The sequence below is a fragment of the Chinchilla lanigera genome, unplaced genomic scaffold (assembly GCF_000276665.1).
Source record: "Chinchilla lanigera isolate Chin_1 unplaced genomic scaffold, ChiLan1.0 scaffold00051, whole genome shotgun sequence".
In the NCBI taxonomy this organism is placed as follows: domain Eukaryota; kingdom Metazoa; phylum Chordata; class Mammalia; order Rodentia; family Chinchillidae; genus Chinchilla; species Chinchilla lanigera.
The window spans coordinates 17,054,972-17,066,249 of record NW_004955452.1 but is presented as its reverse complement, the minus strand read 5'-3'; positions in this window follow the sequence as shown (position 1 = coordinate 17,066,249).

The following is an 11,278-nucleotide window of genomic DNA, read 5'->3' as shown; positions in this document are numbered from 1 at the left end:
GAACCACGAGGCCGGGAGTGAGTCGCTGGTCCGAAGACCGGCGCTCCCCGCCTGAGGCTCCCCGTGCACTGGGGGGCCCACCCTCCGGGAGCCAGCAGGCAGGAAGCTAGCCAGCCAGAAGGCTGGCGCTCCCCACCCGCGGCTCCCTGTGCGCTGGAAGCCCTCCTTCCGGGGAACCCTCTCTGGTTTCTTTTACCATATTTTATTTTGCTCTTTATTTGAATTTTGCTTTACTCAAATGAGAGAAACCATACCATATGTAAGCTTGTGTGTCTGATTTATTTCACTTAATATTCCTATCAATGTCTTCAATTTTCCTTCTTTATGACTGAGTAGTATTCCATTATGTGTGGATAGCATGTGTTCTTTGTACATTCATCTGTTGGTGGACATGTAGGGTGCTTCCAGGATTTAGCTATTATGAATTGTGCTGCTATAAACATGAGTGTGCATGCATTGCTGTAACATCATGTCTTTAGTTCTTTGGGGCTATACTTAGAAGGGAAGAGTTGGGTCGAATGGAATTTTTATTTTTAAATTTTGAGAAATTTCCATACTGACTTCCATAATGGTTGTACTAGTTTACATTCCCACAGAAGTGTAGAAAGTTTCCTTTTCCACCACAGCCATGCCAGGATTTGTTATTTGATTTTTTGTTGTTGTTGTTTTGGTTTTTAGAGACAGGGTCTCGCTATGTAGTTTAGTCTGGCCCTGAACTCACTATGTAGCCCAGGCTGGCTTTGAACCCACAACCATCCTCCTGCCTCAGCCTCCTGAGTACTGGGATTATAGGTGTGTGCCACCATGCCTGGCTATTGTTTGATTTCTTGATGATTGCCATTCTTTCTGATTTAAATGAAATCTTAGGTTTTTGTTTTGTTTTGAGACAGGGTCTCACTATGAAGTTCAGCCTGATCTTGAACTCACTTTGTAGCCCAGGCTGGCCTTGAACTTACAACAATCCTCCTGCTTCAGCCTCTCAAATATTGGGATTACAGGTGTGTACCATCACACTGGGCTGAAATCTTAGTGTTGTTTTACTTTGCATTTTTCTAATGGTCAGAGATGTTGAACATTTTTGTATATGTTTATTGGCCATTTTCACTTCTGAGAAGTGTCTATTCATTTTGATTGCCCATTTTTTGATTAGATCTTTTATGGGGGGGATCTAATTTTTTGGTTTTTATATATTCTAGGTATTAGTCTTCCATCTGAGGAAAAGCTGGAAGATAATTTTTCCCATTCTGTAGGTTATCTCTTCACTCTATTGGTTCTTTTGCTGTGCAGACACTTTTTAATTTGATGTGATCCCATTTGTTGATTCTTCTGTTATTTCTTATGCAATTAGAGCTCTGTTCAGAACCTCCTTGCCTACATCTTTGAGTTCAAGAGTTTTATGTATTTTATCTTCCAGTAGGATAAGTGTTTCTGCTTTAATATTTAGGTCTTTGATCCATTTTTATTTTAATTTAGTACATGGTGAAAGATATGGGTCCAGCTTCAATGTTCTGTATGTTGATAGCCTGTTTTCCCAGCACCATTTACTAAAGAGGTTTTCTTTCCTTCAACATATGTTTTTGGCCCCTTTGTCAAATATCAAATAACTAAATGTGCTTTGAGGTTGTCTCTGTACCCTCTACTGTTATGGAAAAAAGAAGAACAAACAAATAGAAGAGCTTAACAGGATAGGTTTAGTTTGGAACAAACTGAGAGGGGTGGCCATGACACGGAAAAAGTCACAGTGGGACTTTCTTTTTGTTTTTTTTGAGACAAGATCCGCTCTGTAGTTCAGGCTGGCCTTAAGCTCACTTTGTAGCCCAGGCTGGCCTCACACTTGCAAGGATCCTTCTGCCTCAGCCTCCCGAGTGCTGGGATTACAGGCCACCACGCCCAGCCCACAGTGGGACTGTCCATGAGGAGATTCAGTGAGCAGTTGTGGCTGCCTGTCAGGGACAAGGCTTGAGAAAGGACAGGGAGTGGTAGCTGCCTGTCAGGAGCGGGGCTGAAGAATGATGGGAGTTATGGGGTGCAGCTGAGGTTACGGGGCCTTATTAACCCATGGTTGTACACCATTAGTAGGTGTAAAATCACACAGGAAGCAAGAGGCTTAAAACGGTCTCTGGTCAGCCTGCAGTGGCGACCAGATGGTCAGACTCTTTCATCTATTGTTCCATTTGATCCACATGTCTGTTTTATCATTATAGCTTTGTAGTATAGCTTGAAGTCAGGTATTATGATGCCTCATACTTTGCTCTTGTTGACCAGGATTACTTCTGCTACTCTGGGTCTCTTTTTTTCTTTTATATGAATTTTAGGATTGTTTTCTCTAGTTCTGCAAGGAATGTTATAAATATTTCAATTTATATTGGATTGCATTAAATCTGTGTATCAATTTTGGAAGTATGGCCATTTTGACAGGGACAGGGTACATCTTTACATTTTTGATACCTGCTTCTACCTCCTTTTTTAAGAGTACTGTAGTTTTTGTTGTAGAGGTCTTTCATTTCCCTGGTTAGATTAATTTCTAGGTATTTAATTTTTTTTCTTTTTGGGGGAGTAGATTTTGAGATAGAGTCTCACTATGTAGTTAAGGCTGGCATTGAACTCCCTGTGTAGTCCAGACTGTCCTTGAACCCATGGTGATCCTCCTGCCTCAGCCTCCCAAATGCTGGGATTACAGGCTGTGCCACTACCCCCAGCTTTAATTTTTTTGATGCTATTATTAGTGATACTATTTTCCTAATTTCTTTCTCAGTGAATTCATTATTGGCATACAGGAATGCTATTGGTTTTTGTTTATTGATTGGTATCCTACATTGTTGAAATTGATCATTAATTCTGTCTTTTGGTAGAATTTTCTATGTAGAAAATCATGTCAAAGTTGTTTTTTTAAATCATGAATGGTTGTTAAATTTTGTCAAAAGCTTTGCTGCATATATTGATATAATTATGTAGTTTTCGTCCTTGCTTTGGTTTATGTGGTGTATTATACTTACTGATTTGCATATGTTCAACCATCCTTGCAAACTTGGGGTGGAACTTGTTGGTCATGATGTATGCTCCTTTTGGTGATGTGCTGCATTCTATTTGCCAATATCCTATTCAGCATTTCTGCATCTATCTTCATCAAGGTACATGGCCTATAGCTTTCATTTTTAGTTGGGTATTTGTCTCGTTTGGGGATCAGAGTAACGCTGGCTTCTAGGACTGAGTTGGGAAGCACTCCTTCCCTTTCAATGTAAACTCTTCCCCTTGCTGAAGAGTTTGGGGAGTGTTGGTGTTATAATGTCCTTAAAATTCCTGTAGAATTAAGTGGTGAATCCATCTGGTTTTGGGATTTTCTTACTTGGTAGCTTTTTTATGACTGCCTCCGTTTCATTGCTTATTATTGGTCTGTTCAGAATGTTTGTGTCTTCTTTGTTTAGTATTGCTGATTCGTGCGAGTCCAGGAATGTGTCCATGGCTTCGAGATTTTCCAGTTTGTTGGAAATACAATTTTTCTTAGTAGTTACTATCTTCTGGATTGTGGCAATGTCTGTTGTGATTTCACCTTTTTCATTTCTAATTTTATTGATGTGAGTCTTTTCTCTCTTTCGGGAATTTGGCTAATAGTTTAACTATTTTATTTATTCTTTCAAAGAAATAGCTCTATTTATTGATTCTTTGTATTTTTTGTCTCAATTTTATTAATTTCCACCCTTTATTATTATGATTGTTCTCTTTAAGTTCAGTGGGTGGTTTTTTAAAAGTATCTTGAGATTTATCATTCAGTTATTTATTTGAACTCACTCTGTGTTCCTTGTCTTTTCTCTCTTTCCTTTTTTTTTTTTTTTTTTCCTTTTTTTTTTTTTTTTTGAGACAGGTCTCACTATGTAGTTCCGGCTGGCCTTGAACTTGTGGCAGTCCTTTTGCCTCAGACTCTCAAGTGCTAGAATTACAGGCATGTGTCACCTGTGTTCACTCTGTTTTTCTGATATGAAGATTGAGTGCAATAAGCTTCCCTCTTAGGCTTGCTTTCATTGTGTCCCACAGGTTCTAATGTGTTGTACTGGTATTGTCATTTCATTCCAGAAATTGTTTAATTTCTTTTTGTTTTTTGTGTGACACACTGGGTGTTCAGGAGTGTGCTATTCAATTTCCCGGTGTTTATACATTTTCCATGGTTTCTTCTGTGATTGATTTCTAGTTTCAAAGCACAATGGTGTGATAGTGAACATGGGGTGAATTTAGTTCTTTTATGTTTACTTAAGTAGGCTTTGTGGTCTAGTATGTGGTCTGTTTTGGAGAAAGTTCTGTGTGCTGTTGAGAAGAGTTTGTACTCGGTTGTAGGGTAGATCACTGTAGATACGTTGTCCATTTGTTCAAAAGTGTGGTTCAGCTCTGATATTTTTTATTACTTTTTTTATTAAGTTTATCTGTCTTTTTGTGAAAGTGGGGGGTTGATTGTGTTGGTGTTTATTTGATCTTTTCCATCCAGTAGTGTTTGTTTTATGGAGATAGATGCTCCAGTATCCTGTGCATATATATTTACACATGTTATCTTTCTGGGTTTTTTTGTTGGACATTTGGAATTTTGACTGAAATATGTTTATGGGAGCTTTTTACTTTTTATTGTAGTTGAATATTGTTCTGTGAGCCTCACTTACCTGTATGTTGAACTCTTTCCTTATACTTGGGAAGTTTTCTTTTATGATTTCTATGAACAAATTTTTTATCCCATATGTGCAATCTTCTAGTTTCTCTCTAACTCCAGTTAGCTTTAGGTGATCTTCTTAGTGTCGTCTAGTAGCTGTTGAATGAATTTCCTTCTGTTATTGTTTTTAAGCCTTCTCTGAGTTATTCATCATAATTTACCATTTTCTCCTCAATTTCAGAAACCTTGTCTTCACATTGGTCATGGTCATTTCTGCAATTTATGAACTGTATTCAATTTTTCTATCTGGTATCTCTGTCTGATACCTTTTCCTAGAGTTTATATCTTTGGTAAATTCGTCATTCATGTTCTTAACCATTTTGATCAGCTTGCCCAGTTTTTTTTATTCCTCCCATATCCACATGCATCATTTTGTATGACAGTTCCATGAACTTTGGAGCCACATCCTCTGAACTTGCCAAGTTTCTTTATGTCTTCTTTAATCAATTTGTGAAGCTCCTGGTCTTTGCTTTCCTCTCCATTGGTTCCCCCTAGATCTGCCCTTGGGAGTGTTAGGAGCCTTGGGGCCTTTTGTTGCCTTGATCCCCCTGTCCCTGTATGTGTGTGTGTATGCTGAAGACTGAGGTCGAGTAGAATAAGAGGGATTATAGCTCATATGAAGATCTTCTCCCTTCAGCGATATGGTTGTGACTTTATTTGTCCAGAGATACTGTTCACTCCTTCCGGTATTTAACTTGAAAGGTTTGGATCCTGTCACTGTGTTGTGAGGAGAAAATTAATCCCAGGATTCGGGAGGCTGAGGCAGGAAGATCGTTGTGAGTTCAAAACCAGCCTGGGCTACAAAGTGAGCTCAAGGCCAGCATGAACTGCAAAACGAGACCCTGTCTCAAAAAGACAAAAAACCCTAAATAAATACTATTGGATATAATGGCGTCATCAGACATGGTCGTACATCATCACTTGTATGAGTTACACTTCACATTTACACTTTCCCCTCCTGTCAGTTACCTCTACAGCCCGTCCTGTTTGTTACTAGCAGTTGTCTGCAATGTGGAAGGAGAGGGAAGGGAAGAGACAGAGGGATGGCTCTGTGAGTCAGTAGGAGAGATCAACAGGAGAAATAATAGTAAGTAAAAAGCATTAGATCCGATCCTGTTATAGGTCCTTTATAGTTGGGTGAAGGGTTAATGTTGAGGGTTTGAAGAAGATGTTTGTGGGCGCTGCGGTGGGATGTAGGAAGAGGGAGGTATAATTTGCTGTTAAGGAGAGCTTCGTGGTTGTCAGCACCTGTTGATTTGTTTGTGACCTGAAAGATGGAGAAAAGGGGCCAAGGGAAGAAGGGGGCTGGGTAAGATCAGGAAGAACAAAAGGAAAGTAGGGTAGAAGGTTACTGTGAGAGGAGAGGGCCGCATCTGCGGGTCAGCGGGATATAGGGAAAGAACAAACTGGAGAGGAAGAATTTAAAAAATAGGAGAAACAAGTAAAAAATAAGAAAATAGTGTTGGTACAGATAGATGCTAGAGTTCAAGAGAAGGAATAGAGAGATGAGAAAGAAAAAATAATAACGAAACCAAAGTAAAAAAACAAAACCGACAGTCTGGCAGGGACCTGGATCCAGCACTCCGGTGAGAGAAAACACATCGTGTTCCGTGACGGCTATCCGTGAAGGCTGCGTGTCCGCCGTTCCTTGCAGGCAGCCACACGCGGGTGCAGGGTGGGCCCGGTGGGAGTGCGTGGCCACAGTGTGGGGTGTTCTTGCCTGGAGTGAGGGCTGGATGCGTTCCCCAATGTTGGGAGGTGGGGCAGTGGTGGGAGGGGTTGGTACAGCAGAGTCTGTCCCAGGAGTCCGCCCTGCATCGCTAGTTGGGGCCCTCAGGCTATTGGCAGCACCGTCGTAGGCCAGCTGCCCCTCAGAGGAGGGAGGGGCGGGGGCAGTGGACCATCGCACCAGCACTGCTTCCCCTTCTCAGCTATCCAAATGTTTGGTGCAGTCTACATACATCATCTTTCCTACTAATTTTCTGTTGCAGGATGTCATCCCCTCCCCCACTTCAGAATACCTTTGTTATCAGGGAATCTTCACTGAGCATGCCTGCTGTGATGTGCCTCTGGCAGCCATGTTGGATCCAGTCTCATTTATCTTCTGATTCTTTTCCACTAGATTGTGAGTCCCACCAGGACTGGAGCCAGCATCCCCTCAGGCTCAACAGGGATCTCATTATCAGGCAGACAAAAAGTATTTGCTGAATGAATGAATCAGTGAATGAAGGACAGATGAATATAAAATGACTGACACAGCCCTGTTCATCCTGTGTCACTAGTGATTGACAGACAAGGTGGCCACACCCCCTGGTCTGTGCCCCCGAGTGAGGCTGCGGTGGAAGGGCTGTGCCCATTCATGCGCCTGCTTGAAGGGCTGGGGACGGGGTGGAGGGAGCTGAGGTGGTTCTCTCCCAGGTCTCCTCTCCATGGCCAACTCTGGCCCAAACACCAATGGCTCCCAGTTCTTCCTGACCTGTGACAAGACGGACTGGCTGGATGGCAAGCACGTGGTGTTTGGGGAGGTCACCGAAGGCCTGGATGTCTTGCGGCAGATTGAGGTAGGTGGCGGGAACCAGTCCCCTTCCCGGGCCCCTGGCGCCCAGCGCTGCAGGAGGATGGTTCCCGGGCTGCCTCTGCCTGGCTCCAGGCGGGAGGGTTTCCCCATGCAGGAGCTGCTGCCTGTCTTGGCCCCTCCTGGGAGCTCCTGGAGCAGGGATCTGCTGGGTGGGGCTGCTTCTCAGCTTGAGTGGAGATCAGAATGAGCCTGGGGGAGGGGAGAAACCTGCTGCCCGCAGCATCAGTGACCCCAGGCCGGCCCTGCCTTGGGTGAATCCCTGGAGCCTGCCTCGGTGCCTGCCAGTGGGGCTTCTGCCCTTTGTGGGCTTGGGCTGGCTCCTTGGCCGGGATCTGGGCAGGGACCTTGGGCCTTAACACGGGGGTCCCTCTCACTGCTGATCAGTCACAGCGCCCAGGACGGGCAGCAGTGAGGCCAGGGAACAGTCAGCTCAGGGCTGTCAGGACGTCCGTGGAGGAGAAGATGGCGATGTGAAGTTCTCTGCACGGCTGACGGCAGCGTGATGTGTGGGGACATGGAGCCACCTGGCTTGCGGCCCTAGGACTGTGGACTGTTTGTACAATCCTGTGGAATAAGAGTGGAAATTGGGGTGGGGGGAAAGGGAAGACCATGTCTTCCTGGCTAGGGAGGCAGTGGAGCCATCGGTGGCTTCCCCAGAAGTTACCCACTAGATCCACTTGTGGCCTTTTGCCCTGAAGTCACCCAGGCCTCAGAGGTGAGGTGTTTGTCTGCACCCTATCACCCCGCTCCCTCGGCACCGTCCGCCCCAGCTTGTGCCAGGTGCTGCACAGAGGAAGAGAGAGAGCTCCTGGCCCAGGGACCCTGGGCTACCGGCCACCTTGTGAACATGTCATCTGACCCTGGGTGAAAAATACGGTTTAAATAGTGGGTGGGAAGCGAGGAGAGGCTCACATACCTGCTCATGACTTTCCTGAAAGAAGCCTTTGCTGGGAAGTCCCCCTCAGCTTCCTGCGCAGCGACAGTAGGCGCTATTGTCACCAGCAGGGCAGGGCCACACCTGAGGGCCACACCTGCTGCTCCCTCAGCAGACAGCCTAGTGCCGGCAGCGTGCACCGCCTGGGTTCCCCGGGTGGGCAGGGCTGCGGGGCTGCTCCTTATCCTGAGGGAGTAGAGTTTGAGAAGCATGCCAGGCAGGAAGTGACTGTCCTGTACACAGCTGCCTTTCCTGCCAAATCATAGAAGGTCTCTAAAGCACCCTCCCCACATCCCTATATAGAGACAAGAAGTTGGACTTTGCAGGCTTGACTGGTATCCTGCTGCCATGGCACAGATGTCCGTGAGGTCTGCCCCACACCCAGGGGTCCCAGGCTGAGCCCTGCCGCCAGACCCCGCCTCCCCACAGCGTTTGCTTACTGCTCTCTGGGGTGACCACCCTTAGTGTTTCTTGTCATGTGCAGTCATGAATGTAACCCAGGCAGCTGAGCCGGACGCAACCAAAGCAGCAGACAGCCTTGGTAATGGCACTGACACCTCCCAGCTCACGTCCACGAGCACCTCCCTTCTCCGAGACCTTGTCGACTGGATGTTGTTTGGCGGCTGCTTGCATGGCTAGTGCGCTAGGACTGTGGCCACCAGGAGAGCCGCGGCCACTGCCCTTGGGGCATGCTGCAGGCCAAAGAAGCCACACCCCAGTCCTTACGTGCCTGCTTTGCGTGCCTCTCAGTAGGCAGGTCAGAGTTCAGAGCATTCATCTCATGCACTTTCCTGGTGCCCCCAGATCATGCCAGGTTATTAGCTGGGCACTGAAGAGACCAAGTGCTGGCACTTGTCTCACAGCTCTCAGATCTCTGCTGTCTGACGCTGGGAGGACGGAGCTGTTGGACAAGTTCCCAAGCCCATGCTGAGGTGCTGGGATGACAGAAAGGCCTTTGAGTGAAAGAACCCTGCCAGTTTGGAATGGAATGTCCCCCAAAGGGCCGTGTGTGAAAAGCCACAGTCCCCAGCTTGGCACTGTTAGCAGGAGGTAGAAACTTTGAGGTAGGGCCTAGCAGGAGGTCTTCTGGTCACTGGGAGGTGTGCTTGGAAGGGGACCGGAGGACCCAAGGCCCTTCTCTCTCACTCTAGCTTCCCAGCCACCAGGAGGTGGACAGCTTTGTTCGGCCTTGTATTCCCTACCACGATGTGCTGCCTTGCCACAGCCCCCAAAGAAAGGATGAGCTAAAACACAGCTTTCTTCCTCTTATTATTGAAGTTAGTGATTTATTATTGAGATTATTATCTCAGGGTTTGATTTCTTTTTTTTTTTTTGTAATGGAGATTGAACGCAGGGCCTTAGGCATGCTACAGAGCCCTGAATGTCCAGGTATTCTGTTACAGTAACAGAAAGCCAACAATCACAAGTCCTGTAGCTTCATGTCACAGATGGGAGACTGATCTTTGGAGAAAAAAAGGGGACTTGTTCAAACACTATCTTGACATGCAAGCTTGCATCTTGTCTGGTCCCAAACAATCCCTGAAGCCTGAGGCTCATGGGGAACTCTGCCTTCCAGACCCCTGGGCCCACTCTGCATACTGGGAGGGTGCCTTCCCCTGCACTGCCACAGGGAGGCCCTTCCTGGTCCCAGTGGAGGGGCTGCTGTCCTGCAGTATAGTCCCAACCACTCCCCTGCTGCCACACCTCCCCTCCCCAAGACCTGTCTGCAGGGGAACAGCGCATGAACCCCACAGATGTGTATCCCAGGGCTCACGGGTGGGTCCACTGAGGCTGGGTGTGGACGGGGCCCAGGACCTGCTCTTAATGACACAGTTGAGGCAGCTGGACTCCACCTGTTCAGCAGGTAAATTAGGGGCTGAGTAGGTCCAAAGTCAAATAAACACTCCAACTCCCAGTGGCTGCTGCAAGGAAAACAGCATTTCTGGGAACAGAAGAGAGGCTGAGACGAAGCTCCTCACCCAGCCCAGCCAATTACGCTGTCACTCCCCTGGGACAGGGGCCCTTTCCTTTGACTCACAGGTGCAAGAGACGGGACAGGGCTGCTGGGCACCCAGGGTTGCACAGGCTTTGGAGACTGGCCTGTCCTTGATTCCAGATGTAAGCAAACACATTCCTCACCTGTGGCCCACACCTGGCCAAGGGCTGCACAGCTATTGTGCCCTGGGGGGAGGAGATTGCTCCTCCCTGGTGGTGGCCACCTGCACTCTGTGCTGAGAGTGTGGATGCCTTGTCCAGGTGTGAAGCAGCCCCGGGTGGACCATGATGTTGGCCATGGGCAAAGGGAGGCAGTGGGGCACCCGCTGTGTGCTAGCCTCCGCCACCGCTGTGGTCACTGTCCCTGCTTCTGCCCACAGGTAACTCTCACTTCAGTGGGTGAATGCAGTGGACACGCCAAGGTTCTTCGCTTCTCCGTGGGCCACACTCTTCCGCAGGTGGAAGGGCACAGCAGAGGAGGACGCATGCTGCCAAGTGTCCACCAGCTTCACCTTCAGGCACAGGGCCCAGCCAGCTTCTTTTCCAAATAAGCTAATGGTGCCCATGGGCCAAGTTAGAGAATCTCAGAAATACACTGTAATGAGGCCATGTGCAGCTCCAGCTCTGCCCCAGAAGTGTGCAGGAGGTGCACCTGGGAAGGGGCAGAGCCCTTCTGGCCCCACTCAAACCCTGTGGAGTGTGGCATGGGCCCAAGTCAGCCAGCCCTGCCAGGGTTGGCTACAGAGTGGGTCAGGGAAGGCTGCAGGGAACTGGTCGGTCTCTTCGTAGTCCCCGGGAGAAAAAGGCGAGGGGATTTAGGAAATAAAGAGACAAGAGCCGGGGTCAGGTGGAGGCCCTGTGCCTGATGGGCAAGAGCACTGAGCAGCAGTAGGGCATTTATTTACACCCTTGCAAAGTTAGTGTCAGGAAAGGCAGTGTTGCCTAGTGACTAGCGACTGAAATTGTCTAGGCAGGATGCTTTTCTCAAGACTGAGGTAGCTCGGGGCTGGGGATTTAGCTCAGCGGCAAAAAGCGCCTGCCTGGCAAGCGCAAGGTCGTGAGTTCGGTTCCCGGTACC